This window comes from Euprymna scolopes, chromosome 46, assembly GCF_053919585.1.
Source record: "Euprymna scolopes isolate OS-2025 chromosome 46, ASM5391958v1, whole genome shotgun sequence".
In the NCBI taxonomy this organism is placed as follows: domain Eukaryota; kingdom Metazoa; phylum Mollusca; class Cephalopoda; order Sepiida; family Sepiolidae; genus Euprymna; species Euprymna scolopes.
The window spans coordinates 51,574,369-51,592,924 of NC_136527.1; the positions used below are offsets into that span (position 1 = coordinate 51,574,369).

General features: G+C 35.0%; 1 long non-coding RNA gene across 1 annotated transcript; it reads left to right on the plus strand.

Moving 5' to 3' along the window:
* Positions 1-4,653: 4,653 nt before the first annotated feature.
* LOC145270873 (uncharacterized) lies at positions 4,654-14,101 on the plus strand. The gene is made up of 2 exons (XR_013865610.1): positions 4,654-4,737; positions 12,627-14,101. It is a non-coding gene; the product is annotated as an uncharacterized LOC145270873 (long non-coding RNA).
* The last annotated feature ends 4,455 nt before the right edge of the window (positions 14,102-18,556 follow it).

Consider the following 18,556-nt stretch of genomic DNA (forward strand, 5'->3'; position numbering starts at 1 on the left):
CTTTTTACAAGGCCGTGCATGCTTCATCGGTGACAGGTGTCCGTATTTTTACCCTCCCCATGCTCAAGCACACATAAGCGACTACTGACACCGGTTTACCTGGGACAGATAGTGATCAGAATAGCTGTGAACATGCGACGCTCTTCAACGAATTGGATTTTCAGTTGGGACCAAGCGAGATGTGATGACTCGTCCCCAGGTCTTCGACTCCACTAAGCATCATCACACATTTAACTTCCAAATCCAACCTAATCTCCGATCACCCCTTGTTCAGATCAACTTCCACAGCAATGGCATCATGTTCTCCGACATGGGCATGCTGGATTCCGGATGCACAACTTGTATCATCCCATCTCTCGCTTACCTGAAGATGTGAAAAATAATCAGAGGGAACATCTCTATTTTGGGCAAGCTGACCTGTGACATTACCTTGGGCGATGGTACTTCCCCCCCCCCGCTTTCTGCGACATCGACGCACTGATCACGACAGCAGACATTCCCATCCTGATTGGTCAGAACATACTCAGCCACCACACACTCTCATCCTACACTATCAATAACCAGAAGGCTACTGTCGAGCTTGCACGCACACTCCCGTCTGGGTAGCTATCACATACCGTTCCGCTCTCTACAGCTGTCAATCCAAAGAAACAGAATCACATCAAGCTAATTCCAATGAGGAATCACGGGTCACCGCAAGATGTGGATTGACTCTCAACGAAAAACTCCACTGGCTGAAATAAACTGCGGGCCTATCACTTCCAGACCATCATAACCATAATGAATTAGAAGCCATCGTCGATTTACTCAGTAAATATGCGGACATCCTTGGCACCGATGATAATAAAAGGTGCACTATCATCAGACCCATACGCATTCCAACCAACGGCCAATCCAGGAGCCAAAAGCAACATCCCATAGCCCAAGCACTGGAGGATGAGGTGGATGCGGAAATCACCCGCATGGCGCCTGAGGGCGTTATCGAACCTTGCGATAATCCTAAGGGATTTAACAGTCCCGTTTTCGCCGTCCATAAGAAAAACGGAAAAAAGCCGAGTTGTTTCAAACTTTAAGAGAACCCTCAACAAGGTATTGGTCGATCTTGACCCATATCCGATGCCTACCATTGACTCCACATGCAACAAGATTGGCGAAAGTAACAGGTACTTCTCGACGCTCGACCTCCACAATGGCTATTGGTAAAGTGTTATCGACGAACTTGACTGCCATAAAACGGCCTTTACTTGAAAAGGACAATGTTTCCAATACACCCGTCTAGCCTTTGGTTTAATATCCGCTGGTCAAATCTTCCCGATGCATAGCCGATGCTCTTGACACAGTGGCTTCACGCACAAATATATCATCTTATATCGACGATAATCTTGTACATGCCAAAACCTTTGGGGAATATATAACTGCGCTGGAACAATTATTTATCGCTCTTCGCAAGTTTGGATTAAAACTAAACACGGAGAAATTCATTTTCCTTGCATCCAAAGCAAAATTCCTCAGCCGCATTGTGAATAGCGACGGGTTCAAAGCTGACTCCAAATATTACGTGCCATCATCGACATGAAACCCCCGACAGCGAGAAAGGAGTTACAAAGTCTCATTGGACGCCTCGTATGGATTCGACAATTCATCGAGACACGCTTATATAAGAGCATCCGAACGGATATGTTCTCCAATCTGATGGCCCCCATAAACGAACTAAACAAGCCTGGACGGACATTCGTCTGGACCAAAAGTGCCAACAAAGCCTTCGAGAAAATTAAGAAGCGCCTTGCTTCAGCACCAATCATCTCATTCCCCGACTTCTCCAAACTCTTTACCCTCACCACTGACGCCAGTGACATCGCATGCGGTGCTATTCTCATGCAAGAGGATGAGCATGGCCAGAAGAAAATCATAGCAGTGGCCTCACACACATTTAACACGACAGAACGTAACTGGTCAACGACCGAACGCGAGGCTAATGCTATAAAATGGGGCATCACCAAATTCGATTACTTTCTGCGTAGTCGTCCATTCGTTGTCCTCACAGATCACCGGTTCCTTACATACTTGGATCTACGTGTATTTAACAACAAGACCCAACACCTGCAGAGAAGGTTTTCAAACTCCAAGGCTCCAGTCTAAACATCTATGTCCCATCCTGGTGCCTTGGCAAAATCAAGAACTCCCAACTACTCCCTAGGACACATACACCTAGGAACATCAAGCATCAGAAGCGTCGATGCATTTCATACCACATCAACCATCCCGGTTGTAGAGATAGCCGAACACATGGGTATTGCAGCAGAACAAATCTCTGATGACACACTTTCAAAAATCATCAAAGCTCTTCAGTCTGGACGCTACTCAACTCGACCCCAAAGACAACAAGCACATGCACCATGATCTGCGAAGATAGAAATTGCAAATGGATGGACGTCCTCGAATCCGTAGTATCCTCGATGAATGCCACAGCCAACACTGCCACTGGCGCATCTCTGCACTACGTTATCACCGGCCGCCAAACACACATCAGTCTACCGAAGATCCCCGCCAAGACATAGTTCATAACAATCCAGGTGCTTATGGTATGCAAATAAACGCTTTGCTTTGACAGGTGCACCAACGAGTTGCCTTAGCGAACAATGAGACTGACCAAAAAATGCAGCCAAACTAAACCAAGGCACCTTTAAAGACCCTATACAGGTTGGCGACAGAGTACTTCTCCACCGACCGAAATCCACAATAGCCCACTCGTCACACCTGCCTTGGATAGGTTATTTTGTAGTCACCAAAACGAACGGTTTGGTGATCTAAGTAAAAAATGAAAACGGTGAAATAGATTGGGTTCCCTGCGGACACATCCACCGACTTGTACCGCAACCAAATAACATACAACACAGGGATCTACCACTTCCACCTCCGCCTCTATTCACACCGAGCCAAATTCCCGATCACCCATTGACTCGATTCCCCACACTTTCGTCAGGGGGGCATCACAGCTCAAATGACTGCAGTTCCAGAGGTGGTGCGGAAAGTCAAAATCTAACGAAATGCTCAACATGTGGGCAGTTCCCAGCACGTTTCCAAGACTTTGTTATGTGCCAGCAGACAAAGTAAAAAACATGCACATGCAGGCGGGCGACGACCACATGGCAACAGTTTCGAATCATGGTCAGATCTAAGGCGGCTGTTACAAGATGAGATCTTGCCCTGATGCGAGAAACAGAAGTTTTGTCATCTTGAGTGCGGAGAAAAGGGGATTTCGAACATCTGCGGGGTAGTCCGGGCGGTACTTCCGGGAAGAAAAAAAAGGTAACACCTGGCCGACCAGAAAATCGCAGCCACTACAGGATTTTCTATTCACAAGTGAACGGTATTTATTTATGTGCTTTGGTGTTTATTCGATAGTTGCCGTCACGCGTCATCTCCACAACGTTACGATCAGACAAGCCACACCTATACCCCATGTCACGGAACAACCACGTCTTAACAGACGAGCCGTCTCTAAACCCTGCTCTCCCCTCTAGACGACCCTAACAACTTAACAAGACTTTATTGTGACCATTATAGATGCCGATAAAGGATCCAAACAATACCTCATCTGATTTGTGGTAAATAAATATATGTTCAACTTAATCAGTTATCGTATTCTTGTTTTTGCAACCATACGCATTTTCAGGTTTGTATTACTGTACACATAGATTCGAAAAAGTTGTCAAAAAACAAATATATAACAAATAAATGTTATCAAAGGCAAGATAAGTTACTTTTCTACCAAACTGGATATATTTTTTGTGTTTTATTCAATGTAACATATTTATTCAGCTCGAACAACATACAGTGTTTACCGATGTATTCGAAAATTCAAGATGGCATATTACTCTCTCTTTAACACGGTAAGTGTGGGAAAAGATGTTATAAATAAAAACCGGATAAATACTGTTAAAAACTCGCTCAATATATGTTACCGTGACATAGATTGACATATATTCGGCGGGTTTTTAATAGTATTTTCTATAGTTTTTTTTTTTATTTATAACACCTTTTTCCAAATTTACGGTGTTAAAGAGGGTGTGAGACGTCATCTTGAATTTTCGAATACATCGGTAAACACTGTATGTTTTTTGAGCTGAATAAATATGTTACATTGAATAAAAACACAAAAAATATATCCAGTTAGGTAGAAAAGTAACTTATCTTGCCTTTGATAACATTTATTTGTTGTATATTTGTTTTTTGACAACTTTTTCGAATCTATGTGTCGCCCACAATATATAGAAGATAACACATATTTATACACACACACACACACACACACACACACACACACACACACACACACACATATATATATATATAAATACACGAAATTTTTAAGTGAAAAAAATAATTTCGAAATCGAATAAATTAAAATTAGTTTACTTAACAAAACAGCAGAGTTAAATTCCAAGATTAACTTTTAAACCGTCTTTTCAATTAATAAAACATATTTTTTTAAATACAAACAAATTACAACAATTATAAATGCTGTTTTCTTTTTAAAATAGTTGTCTATTTTCCATGCATTATGCCCTTTCAACAGTTATCTCCCTTGTCCGGACATTTTTCTTTTAGACTCGACACCGGCAGGTTGACCGGTTGACCGGTGTTTTGTTCCCTAATTGTAGTCAGCAGCCTTTGTAACCCACATGCTTCTGTCTTTTATCTTCTGTTGTCCTTCGCCGTTTTAAGCCATCTCCGGTAAGAAACATTATATATCTCCTTCTTAAAGACACTTTTAAATAATTTTAACGGTTTTTTGTTTTGTTTTTAATATTATTTCATCTTAACTATGAACTTTGTTTATTTCCTTTACCGGCAGATTTGCTGTTTAGTTGTACAAAGAGTCTCCAACCCCGTTATTAATAAAAAGGGACACTTTGGGGCGTCATCGGTTTATATCAATAAATTTGTTTACGTATAATTTTAACCATATTGTTCAACAAATAAAAGGATTAAACGTGTTTTATTTCATAATTTAAAATTTTTATTATACAATACCAATTATACAATATAATTAAAAATTTAAAACATTAAGCAATACAAATAATACATTGGTTAACACAAAAAAGAAATGAAAAATGAAGTTTTAAAATGGTTAAATGTGTTTTATTTAATAACTTTACATTTTTCATTTTATAATTTAAAATTTTTATTTTATAATTTAAAATTTAAAACATTGATCAATACAAATAAGATTTTGGTTCGATTTTACATTTTATATTCTTGGATGCGTCGCCACAAGAATTCAGTATTTAACTTCATCTTTCATTATTTCTTTTCGAGAACAAAACTAACATTTTGTTTTTATTTTTAAATTATAAAATAAAACACATTTAATAATTTTAAAACTTCATCTTGCATTATTTCTCTCTTTTTATTATTTATAACAACATGGTTAATTTTTAATTACATTTTAATCAAAGAATTACATTTTCAATAATCGCGAAAATATAAACAAACTTCTGTTTACTATATATACATCCACATGTTGGAGGCTATTTGTACAACTATACGGCAAATCCTCCTCTTTACCCACATTTAGTTGTGTTATTTCCTTACGCATACGACTACCCATATTCAGCCTTTTATAACTTTTCGCTTCTTATCTTTTCTCTTTGTGTTTTTTTTTTCTTTCAGTTTTTTTTTTCAATATACGTTAATTAAAAGGATAAAAATAGAAACAAATCGAACTTACTAGGGGAGATAATAACTTCTGGTGAATGCCGGAAAAATATCCAGTAAATAAAATGTCGTTTAGTAAATCGTTATTTGAATTTTAAACTAAATATTTTATCGTGGTTTATTTATTTATTTTTTTTTTGTCATTTGCTTTAACTTAATATAAAAATGGATAATAAACTTTAAAATATCAATTATTGAATGGATTTTATTATTTCCTTTTCTTTAAAAACTCAATTTTATTTTTATGGATACATGTGTCCATTGACACCGATATGATGACTAAAATTATTGTTGTTGTTTTTTTAATTAAAAATAACGAATGAATTTCTGTTTGCTTTTTTTAAATATAAAAATAAAACATTGTAGATGTTAATAATTAAAAATACTTTTAATATTTCAGGAACATTACGATAAGCAGTAGTCATTCAATATTTTCACAACAAATATTTAAAAATATTTAATGTGATTTTAATGATAAAAATTATCACAAACTTTTGCTTAAATGGTTTAATGACCGTTTTTCTCTCAGAAAATATTCACATTCATTTCAAGCTACGTGTGACACTCTGTTCATAAAAATCAGTAATCTTAACTCCATGCTATTCTCATGAGATCCTCATTTAACTAAGCCTGCATAATGAACACTCGTTACAAGAAAACATTTATGTTGGAACGATTTGAATTAATATTCCTAACACGTAAATAAATGTCATTTTATCCTAATATAGTGATTTCGCTGACTTCAAGAAATTCCCTAACCCTAACCTTAACCCTAAAAATTGATAGATCCCGATTATGAATGGGTGAACACAGAGTCACACACATAGAAGTTAGTGACTGGTGAAAGACAAGCGCCCTGCCCCCCGCTAGGCCTAAAATAAAATGGATTTTCTTACATTTTTTTGCTCCTGTGGGACTTCCTTTATAAAAGCAGATAAAGCAAATCAAAAGCAGATTATAAAACAAAAACGTAAGTATTACTACATGAATTTAGTATTGATTTTTGTGCATTTGCAGAATACGTTAAAATGTAAGGGAGATAACTACATTTACTAAGCCAATAATCCTAATGAAAATGTTGATTTATTGTTGAAAATTTTTCACTGTCGACCGTTTCATGTTTTCAATAAATTTAAACGTAAAAAACAACTTCTTCATTGTTTACCAAAGACAAAATAATTTTATAAATTTTAAATGATATTAACTGCTTCACAAGTTTAAAGTAAAAAAAAAATGTCTTTTGTTTTTTCATTTTTTTTTCAGCAGATTATTTTATAGTTTTTCAGGTGTGCTAAAAACGAATGTATACTTCAAAAGTGACGCAGGGTATTTTTCCTGATACAAAGAAATTACTTTTTCAAAAAGTGGGGATCAGTTTTCAATATAAATTTAATGTAAAATAAGCACCCACTTTCTGGCACAAGGTGATAATTATTTTATTTGTTTTCTTTGACTGTCTGAAAGCCATTTTGGTAAATTGTTATTTATTTCCACTTTAACAATCATCTTTAACATTACAACTTCGATAGGTTTTTGGGTATGCTGAAAACGAATATCACATTTAAATTTGCTGCAAACAAGTAGGTATCTGGATATTAAAGTATGTAATTATTTGTCATCAGTGGAGGCCAATTAAGTATGCACTTGCACATACAGAATTGATCACCACCGATCACATAAGGGATTACATTGCATAATATTTGGAAAACTAATTGTTTGTGGCATATATGCGCACTTGCACATAAAAAATGGTCACCACTGATGACATAAGGAATGACAGATATCTGTAAATTTTATGTAGGCATTAAGGCCCAAAGACCACTCGAGCATAAAGGTTAAAGAGTGTGCAGTAGTCAATTTGACAGTATAGTAATGTTAGTAATGGAAATTCGGTAAGTTTGTTAACTTAATTGGAACGGCTCATCAAAAACTTGTTTACATTGGACTTGAAGACAACCATATTGTAGTAGCTAAAAAAGCAGGCAAACAGAAGACAGTTCAACAGGCGTGTAGTTCTAAGAAAGAAGCTTCGTTCATGGAATTTAGGTTTAGGAACAGATAAAGAGTGGGGGATTATTGATAGTGTTTTCAGCTAGACGAGTGTTTCTTGTAAAAGTTTGGTGATTGGAACCATAGATTGAAGCTCAGTCGAGCAGTTGCCATGAAAATAACGATAAGGCAGAGACAAACTTGCAACATCTGTTCTATGAGAAAGAGGTTGCAGGGAAAAGAAAAGGACATCTACTACGATGCTACAAAGTCTATTTTGAACTCTATCAAAGCAGGATAAGTTCTGTCTAGCAGCTTCTTCCCAGATGTGGCACAAGTACTCCCTCTTTGGACGTAGCTGACTCTTATATAGCTGGAGAATTGCATCAGCAGGTAGATATCTACCGGATCGATAGAAGGATCCCAGCGTTTTTCCAGCAGCCTTTGCAACAGATTTGATGTATGTGTTTCATTTCAGGTCAAGCCCAGAAGAACATGAGGCCTCCATAAGACGAGAGCCATTCATTTCAATTGATGCCAGATATGGGTCAGAGCGTTGATGATGTAAAGATAAAAGCTTGGTTTTAGATGCATTAAAAGTAACCAGCCACCTCTTTCCGCATTGTACCAGGTGCTCAAGATCAGAGGAGAGAATCGGAGAAAGCTTAGTCATTTACGGTTTTTTATGTGCTACCATAGATAGTAGTGTCATCAGCATAAATGTCTATGAATGATGTAAGGATGTGATTTGGAAGATCATTAATGTAGATCAGGAAGAGAGTTGGGCCCAGGATGAATCTCTGATGGACTCCAGCATTAATACTGTGAGCTTCTGATTTCGGCCCATCAACTACTATTATGAACCTGTCAGAGAGAAATGACTTAATAATTGAGAAGACATTTCCAGCTATACCGTAGCTGGAGATCCTGTGAACCTTTATTCCATATCTTATCAAAGGCCTTTGATATGTTTAGAGCAATTGCCCTAGAAAGGAAGCCTCTGTCGAGAGATTCGCTAATCTTATGAGATATAACTGTAAGCACATCTGCTGTAGATCTAGCAGAATGGAAACCATATTGCGTGTCACTAAGAAGGTTATTTTTGCTGAGATGGTTAATTACGTCTCTATTTAACACAGATTCCAGCAACTTACTCATGATGCACAGGTGACTTATTGGCCTGTACTGAGAAGGATCACCTGAATTCTTAAATATTGGGCATACTGATGAGGTTTTCCAGGGTGATGGGAAGCAATTCCCCTTAAGACAACGTTTAAACAGTCTTGTAAGTATGGGCGCTAGTTCTGGTTGAAGTTTTTTGAGTACTATAATTGGAATACCGTCAGGGTCGGTTGCTTTACTGAAATCAAGGTTTTAGATTAGCTTGGCAACATCATGTACAGATATTTGTATATCACATAGAAATTTATTGAAAGAAGAAATCAGAAAAGAAACAAAAAATACTTTTGCATTCCCCCCCAAAAAAGGCAAAAAATGACCCCTCTCTATGTGGCAATAAAGTGGGTGTTCAATTTACGTTTAATTTATATTTCAATGTGATCCCTCATTTTCTGCAAAAGTATTTTTTATATGAAAACTATTTCTCTGCACCATTTTTTGAAGTATATATTCGTTTACAGCACCCTCAAAAACTTATAAAAGTCGTCATTGTAAAAACTTTTTTGGGGGGGGGATGAAAAATAACACTGCTTGACGGGAAAAGTAAAAGATTATCTTATGTCAGCATCACTGATATTTTTCTTTTTCAACTGGTATGGTCACCCTGAAATACTGCTCTACATCATCCACTTTCCTGGAGCCACATTTCCTTCTATGTTTTCCTATTATTATTATTATTATTATTATTATAGCAGCGACAATATTTTTCTCTTATCGATCTTACTACTGAAAGTTACAAAAGTCGTCATTCTAAAGGGGTTTGGGGAGGTTTGGAAAGGTTCCAGACATTGACCAAAACAACAAACCTTACTAAATAGCTTTGACTGAATTAAAAAACATTATGATTCTTAAACAAATTACAATATTACAGTTCTAGATTTTTTAAATGAGGAATGCTTCTTTGTATTATTTAGATTATTAAGACTACTGTTCTCATCTTGAGTGTTATTTATTGCGCAAACATTGTAAAAATAACAATTAAGATGAGAACAATAGTCTCAATAATCCAAATGATAAAACAATGTTACCGACTATGTGCATTGGTTTTTCCTTTGTTTCATTCGACGGACATCGCATAAACAGTGCAACCCCGTTTCCTTGGATAGGCTTCTTGCAAAAGCTCTGTATAACACTGCTTGACGGGAAAAGTAAAAGATTGATGTATCTCTTGTTGAGTGATCTCGTGTTGCTGATCACCATAGCATACTCTGCGAGGTAATAATATATTATCTGATGCCAGCATCACTGACACTTTTCCTCCTCGACTGGTATGGTCACCCTAAAATACTGCTCATCATCAACCTTTTGTAGCCACATTTCCTTCTACGTTTTTTTATTATTCGTCTTATTACTGACCCTACTGCCTTTTTCAATTCTGATTTCAGTCCCTGCAAAAAATGTAAAAATAGCTGCTCCATTATAACAATAGCATGCTACTGACCAAAGAACAAGATTACAATACAACTCATATATATATATATATATATATATATATATATATATATATATATATATATATATATATTACTTTTTAAAATATAATATACATACATATATATATAATCTGTTTTGGGGGCAGAAATACGAGGGTAAAAAGAATTGCATCTTACTTAATTGTTTTCTTTTTTCGTTTTCCGCAACTTAACATGAACTTCTTTATCACGTGTCCACAGTTCTGTCTAGGCTTCTTTATTCTTTGTTCGAATAATTAGTAAAAAACACAGCACCAAATGAAGTAATTGTGCAGTAGATTTTTCGTCAGCAAGAAAACAATTGTACATTTCATTTTGTATAATAATATCATACTTAAGATAAAGAGTGTCGACCAGGAGGGGGGTAGATTGAGCCACGCTTGTGATATTTTGATTTACAACTGAGTGCAGACATCTACTGTCTTTTGCCTTTTTCTTTGGGCTATATATGTGACCTGTATTTTGCAGGTTTGCTTACCTTTGACAGCTGCACATGTCAAAAAGTTGATTTTTAACCAGTGCCAATACCAATTCTGATAACCTGATCCCATTGTTCAATGCATTTGCTACCAGCTGTCATGCGTGTGCATATATTCAATATGCAACACGAAGGAATTAAACTCTGGTCACTTTTACTTTCAAAGTCATGTAATGCCACATAAGATTAACATGATTAAAAGACTCTCATAACACAACAATAAAAATATATAATATCTTTAAATATGTAACCAATATCAAAACTTCAATTCTCACAATGTATATTATGTAAAGAAAGTTACAATCTGTTTCCTACAACACGAAACAAAAGCAATATGTACTAATAACAATACATATAACAAAATCGCTCATGAATGTTGTCATGTTATGTGGATAACGGCTTGTACACCATACATGAAGGAATTATTAGAAAACATTAAAAGAATCTCTAATCTATAAAACGTCAGGATAGTATTCAAGAGTGGTTCGACTCTCCAGAACATGCTGTGCATGTTAAGCCGCTTATGAAAAAATCACAACAAAGAGATTCCATGTAAATGTGGAAAATTATACAAATATAAGCCACGTCATTCAATAACAGTAAAAGTTTTAAAAAAAACATTGAAAAGCTGTAATATGTTGAAGGATATAAAAATCAGTTATGGCGGAATATATATGGATGGAAAAAGGAAACCATCTACATTTATGGGATGAAGTAAAAATTATAGATGAAGAACAGTGAAGACCAAGCTGGCTTTAGAAAAACAGCACATGTATATAATATGGAGCAATAAATGGTGATAAATAGTAGTAAAATTCAATTGTAAGTTACATACTCCTTAACATTGAAGTTTCAATCCTCTGTGAGATTGAAAATAGAATTTCAAATTAGGTATAACTTTTAATCAGTCAACAACACACGGCATGCTACTCTTATATACTAAATAAATTCAATTGTAAGTTACTCCTGAATGTTGAAATTTCAATCCCTTGTGAGATTGAAAATAGAATTTCAAATTATGTAGGACTTTTGAATGGAACCCGTTGCTTAGTACATGCTCTTGTGTTTTAAGCGATGACTGGAACAATTGCCAAAACAACAAACTATTCCAAATTATACCTATACTTAAAAAAATACTTCAAAAATTATTAAATCCCAGTAAACCATGCTAAGTATACTATGTCACAAACCTTATACAGTGAAACACTTTTTACCTAACTGCTATGATCTCATATCAACACTGCTACCAGGCCACAAACTTAAAAGAACTCTTTGAAAAAGAAAACCCTAAAACTATTCTAAATTTCCTAAAAATAGCAAACCTTTACAATAAAACATAAATGTGATCAAATAAACTATTCCGAAACATTATCTACATATACCCAGAGAAAATCGACTCTGAAAGTCTTTAAAAAAATCAAAATTCTTAGATAGCATTAAATTACCTAAAGACGGTCGATATGCTGGTTAAACGAACATTAGAATTTTGTAAGATCAGACGTAACATAAAAACGTTGCAAAATAACACCCAAGATGAGAACAGTATTCTGAAGAATCAAAATAATATGAATAATCAATCCTCATCTCTACAATGAATGTATGTAAAACGTTTTAGTTAAATATTTTAAGGTAGAAAAAAATAATTTTGTTAACAAACCAGTATTTATCAAAACTATAGCCATTTTATTTTGAATTTAATTAATAATAAATTTATATTAATAAAAATTAAAATAATAAATTCAACTTAACTAAATGATATTTTTTAAAAATGTATTTTATATTTTCAGAGTTTGCAACAATGAAAAGAAATACAATAATGAAGAAGGACCTTACATCATTGGTGACTTAAATAAGTTTATAATAATATAATTTTTTCAGATAAAATTTCTAAAGTCGAAATTTGTTAGCATGTCTCACCATATTACCCATTGCATATAATTTTTGTGGAATTAGATGCGAGCAAACATGGGAGACAAACCGCATTCTTGTGAAGTATGTGATTATTCATTTGCACGGAAGTCACATTTGTTTAGTCATATGAAAACACATACGGGAGAGAAACCACATTCTTGCGAAGTATGTGGGTCTTCATTTGCACTGAAGTCAACTTTGTTGAGTCATATGAAAACACATACGGGAGAGAAACCACATTCTTGTGAAGTATGTGGTTCTTCTTTTGCATGGAAGTCAAGTTTATTGGTTCATATGAGAACACATACGGGAGAAAAACCGCATTCTTGTGAAGTATGTGGGTCTTCATTTGCAGAGAAGTCAACTTTGTTGAGTCATATGAAAACACATACGGGAGAGAAACCATATTCTTGTGAAGTATGTGATTCTTCTTTTGCATGGAAGTCAAGTTTATTGGTTCATATGAGAACACATACGGGAGAGAAACCACATTCTTGTGAAATATGTGGTTCTTCTTTTGCACAGAAGTCAAATTTGTTGGTTCATATGAAAACACATACAGGAGAGAAACCACATTCCTGTGAAGTATGTGGTTCTTCTTTTGCACAGAAGTCAAATTTGTCACGTCATATCAAAACACATACGGAAGACTGACATACAGCACAACAGGTGAGGATACAGCACAACAGCACAACAAAAAAGCGACCGTAATAGAGGTCAGTGTACCCAATGATACAGGGCTTAACAGAGTTGCGAGGGAAAAGATAACAAAGTATCAAGGACTTATGTATGATATGAAACGAAATTGGAAATTAAAAGACGTTTCAATTATACCAGTCATCATAGGAGCAACTGAGCTTATGAAAAAGAACTTTAAAAAGTACATAGCAAGCATACCCGGTGAACCAAGTGCAAGTGAAATACAAACAATTGCACTGAAAGGGACGGCTAGAATCCTGAAAAGATCTTATTGGTTGGACTCACTAAAATAGGGGTAAATGTCAGACATCTGGTTGGATGTCCCATCCCCTAGAAGAAAAAGTTTAAGAAAAATGAAAAAAAAAGAGACTGACATAGTTATATAGGACAAGAGGGAGAAAGTAGCAACCCTACTGGAAGAAAGTATCCTTAATTAAGCTGGCCTTAACAGACCATAGATGGAAAATAACAAAATACCGAGGACGTGTGTACAACATGAAAAGAAACTGGAATCTTTAGAATTTATCAATCATACTAGTTATTATAGAAGCAACCGAAAAAATTTCAAAAACTATCTGGCAAATATATCTGGTTAATCAAGTGCAAAAAATACAAATAATAGCACTAAAAGGGACGGGTAGAATCTTAAAAAGATTTTCTGGTTGGAGTAACTAAACTAATGGGAAAATGTTTGGCATGCCATAGAATGCTCCATCCCCAGTAAAAACAAACTGATAAGAAAATCAAAACCAAAGAGACAAACCACATTCTTATGAAATACGTGGTTCCTTTGGACAGAAGTCAGATTTATTGTGTCATATGCTAACACATATGGGAAACAATATCAGATGATCTTTCAAAATCCATACCTCAAAATTGTATACAAGCATCATGAAGCAAGAGCCGGTAGTACAACCTCTATCACATTGTCAGCCAACTATTTTGCGCAAGACCGTCTTACAAATATGTCAGAATCACAAAACAAGTCTACTATAGAAATCACCAAAACAAATCTTTAAAAATACTCGAGAACTTTCATGAGAGAGAAAAAGACACATGAGCCAAACAATAACATGATAAATATTTTCTGGATTTATTCCCCCAAGAATTTTTAAATAAGGAAGGTTTTATAGACTGGCTTAAAAGAGGATAGCGCCACTATTATCAGGACAGAATTATAATGACTGCTCACGATCAAAGATTTATTCCCAATGTTTCTAATAAGATGAAGCATAACAAGTGTAGTTTGTGCAAAAGAGAAGTTAGTTTGAGCCATTTGACATTTGCTAGAGGATGGCTACTATACAATGAAATACAATGGATTGTGTAAATATATCCACATCATCTGTAAAATATTGAATATTAAATGCTGCAGAAAGTCCTGGGAACAACAGTTGGACATATAACGAAATACCAGAGTTTTATGTATCACATTGAAAAGAAACTGTAATCTTTAGAAAATCTGTATTCTATAATTATAACAGGAACTTAAATAAGACAAAGCTATTTTAAACACTACCTTGCAAATATACCTGGTGAACCAAGATCAAGAGAGATTCAAGCAATTCCCCATAAAGAGACAAACATTTTTAATTATTTGTCGGTTGAAATGTATGGATGCGCCATCATCCTTTAAATAAAATAATTGAGTAAAAAACAAACCTCATTCCTGTGAAGTATGTGATAGCTTGCATAGACGAAACATTTTCTCTTCCTGCTGTATGAGATGAAGTATGGATGCGCCATCATTGAATAAATAAATAATTGAATAAAAAACTAATCTCATTCCTGTGAAGTATGTGATTGCTTGCATAGACGTAACATTTGCTGTGTAACGTTCACTCTGTTGCCAAACTGCTAAATCCAAACTCGACACCCTGTTGTCAAAACTTCTAACTCTAAAACTTAACTTGAGGAACTTAAATCAGACAAAAGAATTGTTTAAAATACCTGGCAAATATACCTGTGAACCAAGTGCAAGAGACATTTGCATAGAACATTTATTGTGTCATGCAAAAATACTGAATACAAAAGAACTTTAATAGAACATACAAATATCTATGTATCTCATATAGAGTGCGAGTGTGAGCCACAGGTAGGGAGTCCTTTGATTTCTGAGTACTTCGACTTATCAGGTTAATTCGACATTTTTAAAACTTCTAATTCAACTTTACACTTTGTTTTCAAAACGTCCAAATCCACAAGAAACCCTTTTGTCAAACCTATTAACTTTGCAACTCGACATTCTGTTGTCAAACCTATTAACCCCACAACTCGACATTCTGTTGTCAAACCTATTAACCCCACAACTCGACATTCTGTTGTCAAAACGTCCAACTCAAAAACTCAACACATTTCAAGTTTACTTGCACATGCCTACATACGCAGCACATTTTCTTTAACTCGTCCTCTATTCTGTATGCGTCTTTTTAAAATTCACCTGTTTCTTTTGCAAAGAAATGGCGACATTCTGCCACTCATAAAATCAATTGGATGCAACCATTTTTTTCTATATTCTTGCTACACAACCGACCCTTTGAAGCACGCACACATACAAGCCAAATAATTTTGATTTTTCCTGCAAAGTAAAATAAGAAAAACTGAAAATATTTTTTGTAATGTAACTCCTCTGTTTATATGAAATCAGCTTTAGACAAACATATGAACACATACAATTGTACTGTTTTGAGATTTTGTGAATGTCTCCCATCTGTTTGTTCTATTCACAAATGATAAAATTTTGAAAAAGTTAAACACCATATTTTTCTATTCTTATGATATGTGTGTGTTGGTATTCTTGTTATATGTGTGTGTTGGTATTCTTGTTATATGTGTGTGTTGGTATTCTTGTTATATGTTTGTGTTGGTATCTTGTTATATGTATGTGTTGGTATTATTGTTATATGTGTGTGTTAGTATTCTTGTTACATGTGTGTGTGCGTTTGTATTCTTGTTATATGTGTGTGTTTGTATTCTTGTTATTCATGAAGAAAGTTATGCCAAGCTATTCATGAAGAAAATGATGTCAAGCTATTCATGAATAAAATGATTTCAAGCTATTCATGAAGAAAATGATGTCAAGCTATTCATGAATAAAATGATGTCAAGCTATTCATGAATAAAATGATGCCAAGCTATTCATGAATAAAATGATGTCAAGCTATTCATGAAGAAAATGATGTCAAGCTATTCATGAATAAAATGATGTCAAGCTATTCATGAAGAAAATGATGCCAAGCTATTCATGAAGAAAATGATGACAAGCTATTCATGAAGAAAATGATGTCAAGCTATTCATGAATACAATGATGTCAAGCTATTCATGAAGAACATGATGTCAAGCTATTCATGAATAAAATGATGTCAATCTATTCATGAATAAAATGATGCCAAGCTATTCATGAAGAAAATGATGACAAGCTATTCATGAAGAAAATGATGTCAAGCTATTCATGAATAAAATGATGTCAAGCTATTCATGAAGAACATGATGTCAAGCTATTCATGAATAAAATGATGTCAAGCTAATCATGAAGAAAATGATGTCAAGCTATTCATGAAGAAAATGATGTCAAGCTATTCATAAATAAAATGATGTCAAGCTATTCATGAATAAAATGATGTCAAGCTATTCATGAATAAAATGATGCCAAGCTATTCATGAATAAAATGATGTCAAGCTATTCATGAAGAAAATGATGTCAAGCTATTCATGAATAAAATGATGTCAAGCTATTCATGAATAAAATGATGTCAAGCTATTCATGAATAAAATGATGTCAAGCTATTCATGAATAAAATGATATCAAGCTATTCATGAAGAAAATGATGTCAAGTTCGTTATTGTCGCCACAGAACTTATTGCTAGTATGTGCTGGTGCCTTAGTCAATAGATTTTGTAATTATTTGTCAGAATTGCCTACTGTAAGTTTCGGCTCGCAAACCCCATTTACTCACAAATCAATGAAATTTGTCCAATTTGTGTAAAGCTTTAAAGTTGATCCCTGTAATTTTTTCAGCCTTCTCTTGGTTTGCTTTCCGTTTCTGAAAAAATATCAAATAAAATTTAAGTTTAAGTTTAAATACAATTGTACTGCCTTAATATATTGGAAATTAGATATAATCTTTAAAATGTTCAAATTGGCACAAGTAGTTCAACCAGTTTTTCATGAATAAATATTAACTTATATAATTTTTATGCTGTCCTTTTTCACTTCAGTTTAATCACATTTCACCATTGAAAATAAAACATTTTCTCTTCCTGCTGAACAATGCGCAAATGAGACCAATTGAATGAATGGTTCAAAACTGCAATAGAAGCACATGTCCCCATGCGGAAATTTTATAGCAAGCCCCACTCTCCTCAATGGTTTACTTCGACTTGCGCAACTGCCAATTCTCAAAGGCAGCATGCATACCGCAGACTTAACCGACATAAGTCTAGTTCAAACAGACAGAAGTATATAGCAGCTAGAAATAACGTTAAGAAAGAAATAGCGAAAGCTAAAAGAGAATTTACTGAAACCACTAAAAACGCATCGAAGTACAAAAACTAGGAACTCGTGACTTCTGGAAAATCTACAACAGTGTAGTAAATAATGGGCAATCAACAATTCCCCCACTAACCAACAATCACGAGGCTGTTTGCTCAGCAACCGAGAAGGTTACCATGCTTGCCAGTCGGTTTGCCTCAAACTCCACACTGGACCCTCTCAACCACCCGCTACCTTACTTTCCTATGCGGACAGACGCCACTCTAGACGATCTAAAACTCACCCCTGCTCAGGTGCATGCTATCATAAAAAACCTTGACACTTCAAAGGCATGTGGACCCGATCTCATCCCAGCTGTGCTATTAAAAAAGTGCTCAGCTGAAGTAGCTCCAGTTCTCTCCAAACTATACAACAAATGCCTTAATGAATCTTGCTTTCCGGGCTTTTGGAAAACTGCTTCTGTGGAACCAGTATTCAAGAGTTCTGAAGAAAGAACAGACCCATTAAATTATCGCCCCATTAGCCTCCTCTCACTCTTTTCCAAAATATTTGAGACCTTAATTAACCATGCTCCAGTCCAGCACTTTACAGATGCTAAACTTCTGATTGACCAA